Below are 17,644 nucleotides of genomic sequence, written 5' to 3' on the forward strand. Positions count from 1 at the left end.
TCACCGCTGCACCTCTGGTGCTGTCTGCTCCCTTCTCACCCAGCCTGTTCGCAGGAGATTTGGAAACCTTTGGACCTATTGAAGAGAGGTTACAGGAGGAATTACGGTTCTGTGACCAGCGCTGAGGCAGATGGCTCAGACAAAGCAGGGTGAACAGACTGGGGGGGTCTTCCCCACCAAAATCTGTGTGATGCCATTGTGCACCAAGAAGGGACACTCGGGACGTGAGGGCAGCTGAGCCCCACGCCAGCCCCTCTCCCCCATCTCCCTGCCTTCCCCCACGGTGCTGGAGGAGCTCCAGGCAGGACTAAGGGATACCCAGCAGTGCTGCAGCCAGCTCCTCCTGACACCTGTGTGCCACGAGGAATCCGGCTGGACCAGAGCCACCCCAAATGGGATGAGACATAGGGATTGTCGTGCTGGAATCTGCTCTTTATGTGCCTGTCTACCATGGGAAAAAAACTGGGAGGATGGCGGTGGGAAGGTGATGCAGATATTCCTATTCCAGTCTCTGCATAGGTGGAAATGTATTTAAGCAACTAAATTTCAAGTGTAGCATATATTCCACAGTCAGTAACACTAACTGCCTTCATTGGAAACAAACTAATAATTGCAAATTATTTATCTGGTTAACTTGACCAGGAACTTTGCTTTTGGTTTTCATGTGTTTTTGATCAGAATACATCAGTTGACAGGGTTGATTTAATCAAATTTACATTTGGTAAAAAGGTCAAAGCTGTCAAAGTACATTGATTTGTCATTTTCTGAAAAGAAAAAAGATTAATTGAAAATCAAATTGTCTTTTATTTTGAAGTTTATTTATAGTGAGAATTAAATCAAAGCAGAGAAAATATGACTGAGAGAGCCTTCTATTTTAAAATAGTAGACATTTATCGATCTTGTTTTATGATATCGTTTCACCATTTGAAGCCCAGAGAGAAAAATCAGGTAGTAGGTATGGTATTCTCAGTGACAGGTAAAGATGGAAACAGAATCTACAATTATTAATTTTAGTAGGTCACCACTCAGCCCCTTGCATCCTCCTCACTCATTGTACAAATAGGGCTATGCCTGTGCATGGGTCTCTACTAGACAAACATAAAGGAGTTTCTAACATAAATAAAAAATACAGATTAGAAATCCACCACCTCCAGATTTCATAATTTTAGTGCTGAAAGGAGTGTTTTTTCAAACCCAGACGTCTGCAGTGGTGTTGGAGTCCTGGGGTTTGCTCAAGTTCTCTGCATGATTGCTTATTCTTATGAGGTGCAAAAATACATATCAAAAGGCATAAAATCTGAATTTTAAGACTCCATACATAAGTATGACTTATGTAAAGTAAGTGAAAAATGATTCATGACTTTGCCTTAATGTAATCTCCCCAAAAGAAAAGCAAAGCCCTGTTCACTGATTCCCCCAATGGCTGTCTGTGTGCTTAGGCTTGGTAGTTGGTGTTCAGTGCCTGTGGACACGGAGATAACATTCTCCCAGCCCTCCAAACATGTTATGCCAGGTTTCATCATGTCATATGTGGAATGACTTAATGGGATGTGACACAGTGTAGAGCAGCACTGTTGCTGGCCTGGAGAGCTGAGGAGGGAGTGGAAGTGACTCTCAGCCATACCTGTGGCAGTTTGAGTCCCTGAGGCTGGAGGCAACGCGCGGCTCAAACGTCACACTGATTTTGAGCAGGTACCTCTACCCACGTCACATTGTCCTCATGGAAATCAATGTCACACTGGTTTTGAGCAGGTACCTCTACCCACGTCACATTGTCCTCATGGAAATCAATGTCACACTGATTTTGAGCAGGTACCTCTACCCACGTCACATTGTCCTCATGGAAATCAATGGTACTACCTCAAGCTGGTGATGGATATTTGCTCCTTGTGAGCTTGGCCACATCATCTTCTCCATTGCAGAAGCCAGAGGATGAAGGGGAACATCACATCTGTAGCAAAACATGCTGGGCACAACTTTTCACTCTCGCTGAAGCAGCTGTACCATAACCCTATACAGGAAGCTGAAGGTTTGAATGCAGTAGCACCTTTACCTGCATTAAAACTGTCATGATTACTGTTTTAGCAATTTGCATATGATGTTGTAAGAATCATGGTCTGGTTCCAGAGATTCGAGTTGTGCTGCTACTGCAGAATTAGCTCCCATTTGTGACTAGTACCCATCAGAGTCTTTTACCAACCCCTGCTGCAGAAGGGCTAAACTAGAAGTGCATCCCAAGTGCATCAAACAACCTGTTTTGTCACATAACAATTACCCAAATGTAAATCTGGCAACAATTTTCAGACTGCTAGAAATAAAATTCACTATCCTCTCCTCAATCCTCCTGTTTGTTCGGTTTTTAAAATTTATTTTATTTTATTTTATTTTGCTTGAAAAGTTGAACTATGCAGTGTCAGCTATGGGGTTTTTAATTTTCTCCTCTTCCCTTTTCATTTTTGACCCTTCCACAGGGCATCCAGAAAGAGAGAGATCACATATTCCTCCAAAAAAGCTGTCCTTTCGCTTGGATTACCAGTACTGAGGAAATTTTACAAGGCTCAGATGCTGACACATCACTAGAGACTTAACAGCACCAATACACACCAGCAGTCACCTCAGCTGCCCTCCTCACAGAGAGAAGTAGGAAATATAAAGCTCCCATCCTTTAGCTCCCTAATTAACTAAATTAGGGATGCATGGCTCTCCCAGTAAAGCAAGGCCAGTGTGTTTGTAGACAGCAAATCTCCTGCTGCCTGAACAGGGACACTTATCCATGTGTGCTGATTACATAAATGTAAATGGTAACTACTCCAGTGTGGTTCCTCACACGTGGCTGCCCAGAAATCTTTAAATTCAGGGTACTATCCAGTTTTATTGGTGAAATACAGAAACCGATAGCAACACAATCAAAGAGGAAAGAAAAAAAATCCATCAATGTATAATCTTTTTTTGTTTATGACAATGTAAATAATATAGAAATGTAACATATATAAAACAAAATAAAAATAAATAATATTCTTAAAAATAAAAATATATTCAACTATTTTCTGTTTCTAGCGGATAACTATCTATATGTACAATCTTTTTTTTTTTTTTCCCAAGGGTCTGTTCCTAAGAGTCCAACAAACTGTTGAAGTTTGTGTTCAAAATTATTTACTGAAACTATTTTCAATTAGGAGGGCAATTTCAGCCCTCTTAACTGTGCTCATGCAAACCTCAAATGAGCTGACTGATACACGAGTGTGATACCATAGGACTGAAATCTAGGAAACCTAGGTTAATAATCAGGGTTGGCATTTTACACTCTATCCTATTAAAGACAAACAGCAAATCCTAGTTTAGGAGCTGGAGACCCTGGAGATGGTTAGGATACAGCAAAGGAGTAAAAGAAGCAAAAACTCAACAGAAATTGAACCTTTCATTTTGCTACAGTTGCATTTCTTTCTAACTCTGCTCAGGTATTCATCTGTTGGACTCAGGTTCTCTGTGCAACAGCAACTGATCCCAGGCTGGGTATACAAGTGGGGGCTTCTAAATTTTTAAAGGGTGAATAATTTGCAGAGAAATTCTTCCTCATTCTGTGGACTATGAAGTATGAAAATACTGCATTGCAGATCCCAGAGGTTGGCAATCAGTGGCACAGGGTCCAGTTGGAGGCCCATCACCAGTGGTGGCTCCCAAGGTTCAATACCTGGCCCAGGACAGTTTAACTTACTCATCAATGACCTGGGTGAGGGCAGACGGCTCCTCAGTGAGTTCTCTGGTAACACAAGGCTGGGAGGAGGAGCCAATACCCCAGAGAGGTGTGCAGCCCTTGGCAAGGACCTCAACAGGATGGAGAGATGGGCAGAGAACCTCCTGAAATCCAGCAAAGGCAAATGCAGGTCCTGCACTGGGGACGAACAGCCCCAGGCACCAGGACAGGCTGGGCCTGACCTGCTGGGAAGCAGCTCTGGGGAGAAGGACCCGGGGGCCCTGGTGGACAATGAGCTGTCCCTGAGCCAGCATCGTGTCCCTGTGGCCAAGAGGGTCAATGGATCCTGGGGTGCATTAGGGACAGCACTGCCAGCAGGGCAGGGAGGGGATCCTGCCCCTCTGCTCAGCCCTGCTGAGGATCACCTGGAGCACTGTGTCCAGTTTGGGGCTCCTCAGGACAGGAGAGATGTGGAGCTCCTGGAGCAGGTTCAGTGGAGGGTGACAAAGATGATGAAGGGCCTGGAGCATCTCAGTGAGGAAAGGCTGAGGGAGCTGGGCCTGTTCAGCCTGGAGATTTCTGAGAGGGGCCCTCATCCCTGTGTGTCAGTGTCTGCAGGGAGGGCTCAGGGCATGGACCAGGCTCTGCTCCCTGGTCCCAGCAATGGGACAGGAGGAACAGGCAGGAGCTGATGGCCAGGAAGTTCCACCTGAACATGAGGAAGAATTTCTTTCCTGTGCAGAGACCGAGCACTGGAACTGATTGTCCAGGGAGGGTGTGGAGCCTCCCTCGCTGGAGATATCCAAGAACTGTCTGGACACAATCCTGTGCCATTTGTTCTGGAGTAATCCCACTTGAGCAGGGAGACTGGACCAGGTGATCCCTCCTGGTCCCTTCCAACCTGACCCATTCTCTGATTCTTTACAATCTTAAAGCTCTCATGCTAAGTGGAGATTTTGAGACAAGGTCTTCAGAAAGGAGTATGGTTTCAGCAGCAAGACAGAAGTGAGGTCTACTGCTGACACAGCTGCGTTTCCAGCCTTCCCCAGTCCATGACCTCATTTTCAAAAGAAACCATTGATTTATGTTGCTGTTATGTTCCTGTTTTCAGCTTGGAGCTCTGCATGTTATTTGTCCAGTCAAGCACTCACAATTGGTGGCTCCTGCTGAATGATTTGTTTTCAGCCTTCTTAAGACTGAGGTTTCTCCACCTGTTAACCCAGGATTATGTTTCATCATTTGACCTGGAGTTTGCAAAATTTATTTTAGTAGAACTACCTAAAGTGCTTTGAAGTTCAGGCTCATGTCTACAGTCATTAGCCTGTTTTGATTGCTTTGTTTTCTCATTTTGGCCTTAAATTCATTTTCCCGATTAAATGAATCTCTTCATCAGGCCCTTCTCACAGCTGAAAAAAATACAGAGACAGAAGGTGGGAAAGGCTCCCAAGGTCCATATGTTCTACAGCATGTTTCTTGCATAAATATGTCATGGGTATTTTAGTAACCTGCTGCCTTCTGGCATGAGACGTATTCAGCTTTCCATTGTTTGCACAGACACTCAGAGCATGGGAGGGGGGATGAAAATCCACAGAGGGAAGTCTGATACTCTTCTGTCTTGTCAGGTCATGTTCATTTTTTGGAGAAAAACAGTCATTCTCCTCCTTGCAGATATCCTCAATAGTATGAACCACAGTCTTACAGCAAGTCATATACCAGTGTATCTCTTGCTGCAAAGCTTGCAGAGAAAGCAGAACAAAAGCTGGTATTGTGGCCATTTAAATAGGAGAATCTACTCATGCTTCTCTCAGTCTTTACTTTGTACTCTATTTGTATGCTAAAAAGGAGACTGAATTTAAATTCAATGATTTTCTCTGTTTCTTTAGGATGGGCTTTCTGAAACATGAACATCTGAGGACATAAACATTATTTACAGTTTTGATTTATACTGGTTAACGATCATCTAATCGAGGAATGTAAATTTATTGTTTGTTTGGTTACCTCCAACACTTGTAAATCCTTATTTATTATCAGAAACCACACACTTTTAATTTAGTGTGTTAATTTATAGATCTTGCTCAAATCTTATTTAACAGACTGATTTATAAACATTAGACAAAATGATCCAAATTATAAGTGTTAACTTTGCCGTCAGATTTATGCATTCCAACTAAGAACATGGATGTATTTCTTTGGTCGGTTTACAAATTATAGCATTAATTAGTTCTCTAGTTGACTGATTAGAAAATACCTTCTATCCTGGCCATTAAGTTCTGATCTATCTTTTTGACATATAACTATGCCTCATAATTTGTTTTCACAGGGCTCTGATTTATTAATGCAATGTGTTAAACTTTAAAACATAAATTTCAAAAGCTTTGGAAAAATGTAAAAAGAAAATCTGACTGAACAATAATCTTGGGAGCATAGAGTAGACTTTTTTTCACACTTTTGCTTGAAACTTAGGGAAGATATTGCCAGCGTTTTCCAGCAAAATTTTCCTTTTTTATTATTTTTGCATAAAAAGACTGCATTTCAAACCACTGGCAACTGCTAGAGGCAGAGACATGATTCCAGCATTACCAGCAATGACATTCCAGTACTGGATTTAACTGAACTGAGACAATTAGAAGTTACTGGGCTTAATTTAGGGAACTGGATCACAGTTTGGTTTCAATATACCAGCACCTCCAGTGTTTACCTTCTTTGGGAGAATAACCAAAGTATTTTTTGACTTAGCAAGAGTTGTGTATTTTTTCCCCAGACACCTGGTGCAGATTTATGTTTATGAGTACAGTGCTCTCACCTCCTGAGCACAGAGTTACTGTCTTATGCCAAAGGCACTTGGTGCTCTAGGAATCGTGGGCAGTGCTGGAGAGCACTGGGCAGGGATTAGCCCAGCAGCCACTTTCTAAGCTGTTTTATTTTAATTCTTCTTTTAATTGAAGCTGCAGGAAAATGCTGTTCTACATTTAAATCTTTTTTCTGAAAATTCTGACTTTTAAGGAGATTTGGTGCTCCTATGCTTTTGGTTTTCACACTTGGCAGAGGATGGATTGTGCTGGTTTGTGCATCTGGTATGTGCCTAGACAGAAAATTTTTATGCAAATATTAATATAGACGTAACTATATAAAAAATAAAAAAACCCAAACTCCCCATACATGACTAATGAAGACTTTTATAGCTTTGCTACTCCATGATTGGAAAGCTAACATTGATTCAAGTAGTAGAACAAATTAGTAAGGTCCCAGTTTTATGCTTAAATAACTAGACAGTTTCTTATGCTTGAGCTGGCACATTTAGAAAGAATTTGAGGTTTCTGTGGGTATGTCTATATTTCTAAATAAAAGAAGAAAGAGGAGGAAAGCTGAATACTGCATTCCAATCCTCCAAATTGACCACCCAAAACGTGATACAAAATTTGATAGACTGTTCATTCCCAGAACTGGTACAAAAAGATACTGTTGAGCAGACAATTACACTGTTTGGCCTTGTTCACCTGAAAAAGTCTTCTAACATGTCTCCAGGCTTTGTAACCTTAAATACACCCATACATCCCTTTGTCGTGCCCTACAGCATGCAATTCATACTCTCCTTTACTCGCTAGAAAGAGAACTCTCCAAAGAGCTGCAGTGGAGCCCAATTCCTTGCAAGCCTTTGGGCTGCAAAGAGCCACGCACAAAATAATCCCTTTGGTTTAGCACCACACGAGTATCAGAGGAGATGTGGGGCCCCAGGACAGGTCAAAGACTCAAACTATCTGCTCTAGTGGGATCTGGTCTTGTGGCCACAAGCCAGCCCGTGGTACTTGGTTGGACCTTGGGAGCCAGAAATCAGTCCCTGTTCCTCTTTTATTTAGCAGTGTAGGCAAAGTCAGGGTGTGTTATGCAGTGCTGTGACCACTGCCCTGGGGAGCCTGTTCCAGTGCCCAGCCACCCTCTGGGGGAGAAACCTTTTTCTAATATCCAACCTAAACCTGCCCTGACACAACTTCAGGCCATTCCCTGGGGTCCTGTCCCTGTCACCACAGAGCAGAGATCAGTGCCTGCCCCTGCTCTTCCCCTCAGGAGGAAGCTGGACCTGCAGTGAGGTCTCCCCTCAGTCTCCTCCAGGCTGAACACACCAAGGCACCTCATCTGCTCCTCTTAGGGCTACTCCTCCTCAAGGGCCTTTGCCATCATTGTGCAGAGAAAACCACATGAGGGCAGAGAAAGAAAGGCAGGAAGAGGAGGAAGATCAGGTACCAATCAAATGATTTTGTTGAATCCCAGGCTATCCCTGATCAGAAATTGAATCAAGGAGAACATTGAAGAACTGCTGCTTGGGGAGGATACAGTAGGAAAAGAAAGAAGAAGCACACTTGTTCTGGAAATGAGGTAGCTGGTACTTATTTCAATAAAATCATGGAGATCCTTTAAGACACTAGCAAAGCACAACACTTCTCAGCCAAAAATAGATGTTTTAAATAGGTTAAATATGTACTATCCTATTATAAGAGGCTCTTAGAAAACCAGGTAAGACATAGACATTTGTATTGCATTTCCTAACCCCCCACCCCAGTCCTGGCCACAAAAACCCAATATAATGTCACTGAGTGAGATGAACCCCACTTGTATGGACTACCAAGGAGATGGTTCAGGACTAAGACCTGGGAAAGATCAATCACAACAGCTTAGAAAGTGTGGGTTGGGAAAGGAGCAATGAGGGAAGTTTCTGTCCCCTGGAATATATCACCCCTGGTTGAGACAGAACCAGAAAGTCCCAAGTCTCACCTTTTCTTTGCTGTCCAATAAATGTTTATGAAAAGCACTGGCAGAGCTATTGTGGGCTCACACCAGTACTGCTGCTGACAGTGGTAACTACTTCATTACCTTAAAGTGACACAATCTGCTGCTTTAATGATTCCCAGTCTGCTGCTGACCTATGCAAATATAAGTATGAATCCCCGAGATGAAAATAGTTTTGAGAGACAAAACACCAAGGAAATTGCATACATGCACAGAAATACATTAAAGAACATTATTCATCTCCACAAGCTTAATAACGTTCTTTTAATGTTGTTTGTGTGTGCAGTAATGGTTTAATTTTCTCTGGCTCTTGAACATGGAATTATAAGTATCCAAAATAAGACTGGGATTTCAATGAATATCTATCACTTCAAAAACTATATAATGGGATTCAATCCAAAAACTGAACAGAGCTGAAAAATTCATTATTAGCAACTCTGTAATACTGCTGCACAAGGTTATAAACTGGTTCCTTCCTCCTGATCTGTCCTCTCTGCCCCTGTGTCCAGATGGCTTCATCAAGAATCTTGTACTGTGCTCCCATCCTTCAGCATTGTCCATGTACTCATTAAGGTAACTGCCTGCAAAACCTGCTACATTTTACTTGTCCTCAGCCTCTCAACTCCTTAGTGCCAAAATTGTCTCAAACTCCAATGTGTGTAAGCACAGCGGCTGACTGTCATCCTTCTCCGATGCTAATGGAGCCTTTTAATTCCTTTGTTAACCCTTTGAAAATGCCAAGTAAAGATTTACAATCCCGCTGTCCCTGCAGGGCCTCTGGAAAGGAAACCATCCAGATGGCAAAATGCAGCTCTGCCTAACCCTCTCCCACAACTGCCAAACGCAGGAATGTGCTCAAGGCACTGAATGCTCAGCACAAGAAATTTCACAACCCATTAGCAGTGCCACATCAAAACAATACAGAACAAAACCCACACTGAAACCCAGCAGGCTGCAATCCCAGGGGTTAGCAGCCTAGATGAGAATTTCATGTCACAATTTGCACAGGTTTGGTTTCTTGACCACTATTTTGCACTTCAATAATGTCACTAGTGTAAATATCCAAAAAAAGTTTGCAAAATTATTGGCTCGGTCACCTTTTGAGGATGCAACAGCTGAAGGATTTAGAATTCCCATGGTATCTTTTTAAGAATTTGAAGCCAAATCATTAGATTCTTTTTTCCCAAAGTGAGGGTACAGCTGCTTTTGCCACCCTAATTTTTACATTACTCTTCCCTGAAAGAATGCTGGGGGAGTGTGAAACTGATTTTAAACTCTTTTGGCAAAACGAAGCAGCAACCGAGCTCTGGGAGATCTGAAATTCTTTCCCCTAGAACTCCTTGCTGCAGTCTGACCTTTTCTGTATTCAGCACTGAGGACACCATGCTATCCAATGGTTGCTCTCAACAAACTAGTTTTTTCCTCCTCTCCAGATTTTCTGAAGGGAGAGAAATGAATACATTTTAAAACAAGCCAGAATATTTACCATTGATCATTTTTATTAACTACTTGTGCTTCCAACTTCAGATTTCTGAACTCCATTGGGATTGAAGGTGAGTCAATAAATACCTTCTGCAAATGTATTTCAGAAAGTGGGAGGCTCTTCAGCTGCTCAGCACAGTCATTTCTTGTAGAATACATGCAATTATAATTTGACTTTCTCACTAAAGGGCTAGGGGCCCACTCAGAAATCACCATCCCTGATGTCTCAGTGCTTACAGACTTGACAGCTGGCCAGTTTCCAGGTATTCATCTGAGCCACTGCGTGCACATAGCTGATTAGCACGGGGCCATGGACCTGAACATCTCCTGGCACCCTCTGATTTATTATTTATTTGATTTGTGAGGTAACAGCCTTTACTGGCTAACCAATAAAACATTTTTTAAGATGAAGTTATTGGTAGCACAGAAATGCTTGTCTGACAAATTTTAGAACAGTAATTATGTACTGAAGTTGGTATTTACACATTGCTTCCCCTGCTTTCTTGAAGGATTACCTGAGGAAAGCAGAGCACTTTGGGTGCTCCAGAGTGAAGCAGTGGGTGGTTTGCATGATTATGGAATTTATGTGGCACTTAACTTGCATGAGCTGAGGATACTGTCACTCTTTTCTTGTTTTCCTGCTTCAGTCCCACTCTCCTCTGGTTCTCGCTGTCCTCCTCTCCTCCTCTGCTGCCTCTCTCCATCCCTGACTCCTTCATTTGCACTTCTGATGCATCCCCAGGGTTCCAGTCATCTTTGCCCACTAGCCCTGCCTCTGTTCACTGGCACAGAGATACCTGGAGCAGAAGTCAGCTCCTGTTTCATTCTGGAAAGTGTGAGCCCAGGTTCCTGGGGATTCCAGTCATTACAGACTCTGTGGCAAACTTTATTATATAAACCAGTTGCTAACAAAAATCCTTTGTAGGATTGTGGGCTGGTTTGGGCTGGGGTAGAGCTAATTTCCTTCATGGCAGTCTGTATGGGGCTGTGTTTTGGGTGTGCTGGAAACAGCCCTTATGACACGGGGATGTTTCTGTTGCTGCTGAGCACTCCTTGCACAGTGTGGAAGGAAGGTCAAGAGGATGGGAGGGAACACACCTGGGACAACAGAACCTAGCTGCCCAAAGGGATGTTCCACACCACATGGCATCATGCTTGGCACAGAGAGCTGGGGAAGAATATGGAAATGTTTGGAGCATTGGTATTTGCCTTCCCAAGTCACTGTCACAGGGGACGGAGCCCTGCTCTCCTTGGGGTGGCTGAACACCTGCCTGCCCAAGGGAAGTGGTGAATGAACCACCTGTTTTTCTCTGCTGGCACACAGGACCTTTATTTTACCTGTTAAATTGACTTCATCTCATTCACCCCTCCAATTCTCTTCCCCATTCTGTCAGGGGAGAGTGAATGAGTGGCTCTATGGGACTTACCTGCTGGATGGGGTAAAACCTTGACAGAGCATATGAGCTGATTTCCATGATGGAAAAAGGAGTAATTCATACACTGCAGTGTGAAAATCATCTTCTCACAACTTCTAAGTAAGCCCTCTTGTTGTGTGAAAGCTGGCATTTAATTGCTGTCCGCAGTTTCACAGGTCCCTCCTTGGGGAACTCCTAAAATTACATTAATATTTTGGCAGGCATGACAAGGACATCCTTGAGGTAGGGTTTTAATTAGGTCAAATAAGAGGACCAATAGTAGATTATTCAACAGGAGGGCTGCACCTTTTTATCTAGGTACATGGTCATAACATTAGAGTAAGGACTGTTATTTCCATTATAAATCTTATTTATGTTCGGGCTTGGTTGCAAACATTTTCTTCAGACTAAAATCTCACTGACAAACCTACAGCTTGAAAGAAAATATTTACACTGTCTGGAAAAAAAAAATGCAGTAAGGTGCTTTGTTATTTCATTCATTGCATTCATAGACAAAGAAAATCAGGCCCCATTTAAAACAGTGATCTAAAATGATGTCTCTCTGGGGAAGCAAACAAAGATATTCATAAAGGTTAACATTAGCCTTGGGAAGAAAGTCTGCTGTATTCCCTTTAAGGCCTGAAGTAATGAAGGCTTCTCCACAGGATGATTTGGAGCAAAAGACCAACTTTGGGAATGTTGAATCCAGCCCCCTGCAGTAATCTCTCTCTCTGCTGCCTGTAGGCACTTGCAGGCTGCAGAGTCTCTCTGAATATGATTCTTAATGTTCTAATAATGCACTAATAAAAGACAGCATCCAGTATTGGAAGAATTAAGCCACTGCAGCAGTTACAAGAGTTTAAGGAATAAACAACAAAAGAATAAAAATCACCCCTTTTTCTTCCTTTATCTCAGGTGTGGGCTGAGAGCACTTGCTGTGCTCTTACTCTTACAGATCAGGCAGTGAGGACTTGCCAGGTTATTGATCCTCAAACACCCACTCCCATTAGCAAGCTGGATACTTGAGAGAGAGGGAATATATCCCAAAGTTAATCATGTCTGCCAGCTTACTTGCCTACAAAACCTGAAATGACAATAAGGTGGCTCAGTTTTTAGTATTCTTAAAGGAAGAGCAAGATCCCAGAGGACTGGAGCTTATCATGACAGCACACGCTGAGGTCCTTTTGAGGAAATGCCCTGAAAGCTCTTTCTAAGCTGGCTTACAGAGTGTGACTTGTATTAATTCATGGGGATGTTTTGTTCAAGAGAAGTATCTATTCAAGGAACTCTGTACTTCAGAGGCTGGAGCAGACTAAGCTTCCTTCAAAGCACTCTGCTGGGCTGTAGAACACAACAGCAGGGCTTGTGACACATGTGCATTTTCAATTCCAGTCTCATAATTGTAGGAAAGGAATTGCTTTTAATTCTTTGAAGGTAAAGCAGGACAGAGCCCAACCCATGTATTTTCCAGCTTCAAGGTACTTAAGAGCTTCCTCTTTTTCATGTATTGTTTTTGTTACTGAAACCATCAATTCTCCCATATCCCTAAGCCACTGATGCTTTGTGCTTTGAATGTAAAATAAGGAAAACTCATCAAATTATTTTGACTGGTTGATGAAAATTTCATTTCCCTGAGTCCTGAAGCCTTATCCTCACATTAAATTGCATATGAAAAAGATTCTAATATCCCTCATTTTCAGATACAGTTATATAAATAGTTTTAGGTTAATACAGATGGTAAACAAATGCTACAAATAATAAGATCTTAAACCATTTCATGAGATTACTGTTCCTCTAATAAGGCAGAACACAAGTCTTCCACAGCACTAACAAGTAAAGCTGAAAGATGTAATCAAACATTCTGGATTATAATTGAGGATTTGGGCAAAACAAGATTAACACATATTTGTCTGGTGAGTTGCAGAGTCAACTACAGCTCTTCTAAGGAACTACTCCAGATGGTGACTGGAGAAATCTCTGGACCTATGGAGAACTGTAGGATTTCATGACACCTTAGCTACGTTGAAACTGTGAAAATCCAAGGATAAGCAGAATTCACATGACCTTTTTCTTTTCTCTGCAGCTTTAGCAAATCTACTGTAAGAGAATGCTGATAGTACTAGGTCATGCAGAAGAAGTTCTGTTTCCAACAATATGCATGCAGATTTCTGGGAGAGAATAAAAGCATATTTTGCTACTTCCCCATCATAGTCTTACAGTTTCAAGCAGTTTTCAATTGAAAGGGGGGTTGTATTTTTTTTTTTTAATTCAGATGTGGGTTCCAGGTGCTCAGTAAGGCTGGAGGAGTTGCCTAGACTCCTTGATTTCATTTAAACATTTGGGGTTTTTTTGATAGCAAGGCCACAGGTGTGGTTACAAATTGTACATGTGTGAGAAAAAAGTTGCTCAGCTTAGATTTCTTCATTATCTTATGCAGGCATTGGCATCCCTTCATTGACCTGATGCCCCAAACAAACTTTGGCACTTGTAGTTAAAAGCACAAAAACAGACTAAAGTTTGTAGTGTGACTACCCACTTTGTGTGGAAACAAAACTAATTTGTGTGAAAATAAAACTAGGAGTTTAATTTATTTTCCCTTGAGGTATGGTGGGAAGGGAGAAGATTTGGAAGGTAAAGGAAGATGATGAAAATCATTTCTCAGAGTTACGGTGTGCTAACCACAGGTGGAATGCTCTACACAACCTTGTGCCAAGGTTGGGAGAGCAGCTCACCCCACCCAAGCCTCATTGGCAGCAATATCCATCCCTGCCTGATTTGGGCTCAGGAGTTCACCTCTTCCTGCATGTTGGCTACAACAAGGAAATTTCTGGCCTAACACCATTGTCACAAGCCAAGTTCTGTGCTGGAATCTATATTGCTGCATATACTCCTCCTAAGAGTTACTTAGGAAGGGAAGGGTGAAGAGATTCTCTTTGGTTTTTTTGTAGAGACCGAATGTATCTGAAGAGTTGACATCATTGCCTGGAGTTATTGGTTTTACAAGAAACTGTGAACAGACCTTATTAGTTTTTATATTTTACTTTCTATATTTTATGATGATGTAAGCTGGATTCGTTGGAAAAAATATACTTTGTAAATATACATATGCTCTAATAATTACAGATCCTTCTCAATCTGTTTTTTTTCTCAATAAAAAACAGTGAATCCATAAAAATAAATTTAGAAACATCCTTTAATTTTTTTTCAAGTAAAAAAGAAAAAAAAATATTTCTACTGCACCAAGAAAAGAAATGAGCATGCACCACATCAAAATCTAATCTTGTTGCAGTGAAATCAATTCCACAAACCACATTTAGATCGTTCCTTTAGTTTGTGGATTTAAATTGCTTCTAAAATCTCATTAACCAAACCTCTGTATGGAAAGATTCTGGTTTTGCTATGACAATAGGAGGCTGTTCCCGACCCATATACACCCTTCACAATCATTTTCACACCTCATGCTGCAGAGATAAAAATGCCCTATTTTTGGCAGACATGATCTGAACACTGTGATGACCTTAAATTTTGGGACAGCTTTAAAATCAGAACATGGAGTTGCAATTTTACATTAAAAAAAGTATACTAGAATATTAAAATTATGTATGCAAGTGGTTTATTTAGGATTACTACTAAATTTTCAGGAATTCCTGGATGTGAATTAACTATACTCATATGTTTCTTACCTTGAAGATTTCTCATGTGGCTTCTTTGCAATTTCAAGATTGGTTTCTGTGTTTTTAACTTGTTAGAGATAATAAAATGATGGGAAAAGTTATATAAACCTTGCAATTTTAAAATTAGTATATCCTCATTCTAATTGTGGAAGGCAGTCTTCAAAATCCAGTACACATTTAACCTTCATACATGTAACCAGTAATATAAATTTCTAAAGTATTGCAGAAATTCTCTTTAGGAGGAGAATTATTTTCTGTTGCTGTTTCCCCCCTCCCCCCACCCCAAAGAATTATTTGTCACATGAAAGTGTCAGCTTTGAAATATAAATAATTTTGAAAATTCAATCAAATTCAAACCAAATCTCTGCCTTTTTTGTTTTGCTTCTGTTGGATTTGTATGATTGCACAGATAGTCACAGTGTCTTTCCTGATGGTTTGTTGCCTTTGGTATTTATTCCAGTATTGACATGATTTAAAACTGCTGAAAAACAACCAGGTGCCTTATGCCTAGACTGAGCAAATCTACAAACCTTAAATCTGAGAGATTATCATTATGCCTTAAGATTCTAAACTTGCAGTTGTATACCAACAAGAAAAAATAGTTACCTTTAGAATAGCAGTACTGGGTTACAATGTGGGATTTCTAATAACTTTTTTTCCTAAAAGGTAAGAGATAATATTTGTACTTTAAAGAGAACATAACCCTGGACCTTCCTATAAATATATTAAAAGTTCTTTGCTTATAATGATCCTCGTTTACCCTTGATTCATAGAATTAAAATTGTTTAAATAGTAATAAAACAGGCAGAGGTGTATTTGGGGAGAAGATATCAAGAACTAAAGCAAAGGCAGAAGAGTTCTATGCTCTCTGCAGGAGTAGTATGGTAGAACTGAAATGACTATGTCATGAATAATTCCATTAAAATATTGCTTTGGTAAATGAATGCAGCTCACTATAGGTGTGCACCAAGAATAGGTTCCATTCATCTGCTCTTTCATCTTTTCTGTCTGGTGTTCACAGCCTCCTGTACATTTCCACATAGCACTTGAACATAAATTATATAAATTAACTCAGTGTTTCCTGACAGCCTCTCTTGTGCTACTGCTGGGCTCCCTCTCCCTGTTCTTCTCTGGAAGCTGCTCATCTCAGCTCTCTTGTCACGTTCCTGTCACTCCAGGCCAACGTGGATCTCAGCTGTCAAGTTCTGCCTTGTCCTTTCTTGAATATTCCCTTCCAGAATGAAGCCATGTACACTGAGTTTTCTTAAGGACTCTACTACAAGATTTCCCATCCTACTGCAAAGTCAGATCCTGCCTCTGACCTAAGGAACAGTCAGATGTAAATCTGTCTTAGACAGTGTTACTGATGAACTAGCAACAAGAGATGATGGCTCCCTTAACACCACTTTTAAAAAATGGCTTCACATAGCAGAACCAGTGGTGATGGATTGCATTTCAAAGCAGCCTGAGTGTGTACACAGCAATTTTAGAACTGGAGGAAGTTTTAAATGTTATCAGAATGAGACTTTTGACATAGGGATCAGGGGTTACAAAACTCACTGAGTTAAAATCTTGTGCAGGGCAAGGAGTTGGACTGGATGATCCTTCTGGATCCCTTCTAATTTAAGAGATTCTGTGATTCTATTAAGGATTAACAAAAGGAACTGTGGGGACTGTTCTCTTTGTCCCCTCTACCTGCTCAAGAACTGGACCCTGGATATGTGCCCTGATGAAACTACAAGTTCTGATGACAGAGGTGGTGAGAGACAAATCTCTGGGAAACAGGAGTGGTCAAATGATCTCCAGGTCTAACACAGCTGTCTGGTAATCCTGCAGGTTATTGCATGAACTACAGGGCTCAGTCTGAGCATGGGAGGGGTGCACTGAGCCCAAAAAGAAAGAGCTGTAACTCAACTCTACAAGCAGCAGAAATGAGATGAAATATGGAAAATTATAAGGGATAAAAAATTGCCAGAGACAGTCAAAATAGTTTCCCAGGGTACTAGCTGAAGACATACAGATTTAAACATAGTGAGATAAAATATATAAATTTAAATACACAGTCTCTCACAGGTTCCTTATGCTTGGTTCTCCTACTGTTCTCATCCTTCCCTCTGTTCCTCTTCAATTCCTAAACCCACTGCACAACCTCACCATTTAAAACCTCACCATTTAAAAGCCCTCCAATGAACACTGAGTACCACCAGCACCTGGCATCATTTATTTCTTTTGTCTTCTTTTCCAGGATGGGAAGATCTCTTGCAATTTATGCCTTTTCCATCTAAAACTAATGACTTGTAATGTTCTTATTTTTTCCTAGGCTTGAAAATGTAAAATAGGAAGGCTGTTATTTTTTTCTCATTTTACATAAACACATGCATATTTATTAGGGCAAAAGTGAATCAAAAGAAGAAATAAATGAGAAAACAGAAGAAGGAGGAACAGTTGTTTTATTACACTGACATGTGCTTTCTGCATCCACACTAATAGCAATTGCTGTAATAAGGATCTCTCTGCCTGTATAGGGACCTTACTCTGGTAGATTTAAAAGCATGAAGAACCTCAGAGAACAGGATTCTCAGGATGATGTCCCA

Source organism: Prinia subflava, chromosome 3 (assembly GCF_021018805.1).
Source record: "Prinia subflava isolate CZ2003 ecotype Zambia chromosome 3, Cam_Psub_1.2, whole genome shotgun sequence".
Classification (NCBI taxonomy): Eukaryota; Metazoa; Chordata; class Aves; order Passeriformes; family Cisticolidae; genus Prinia; species Prinia subflava.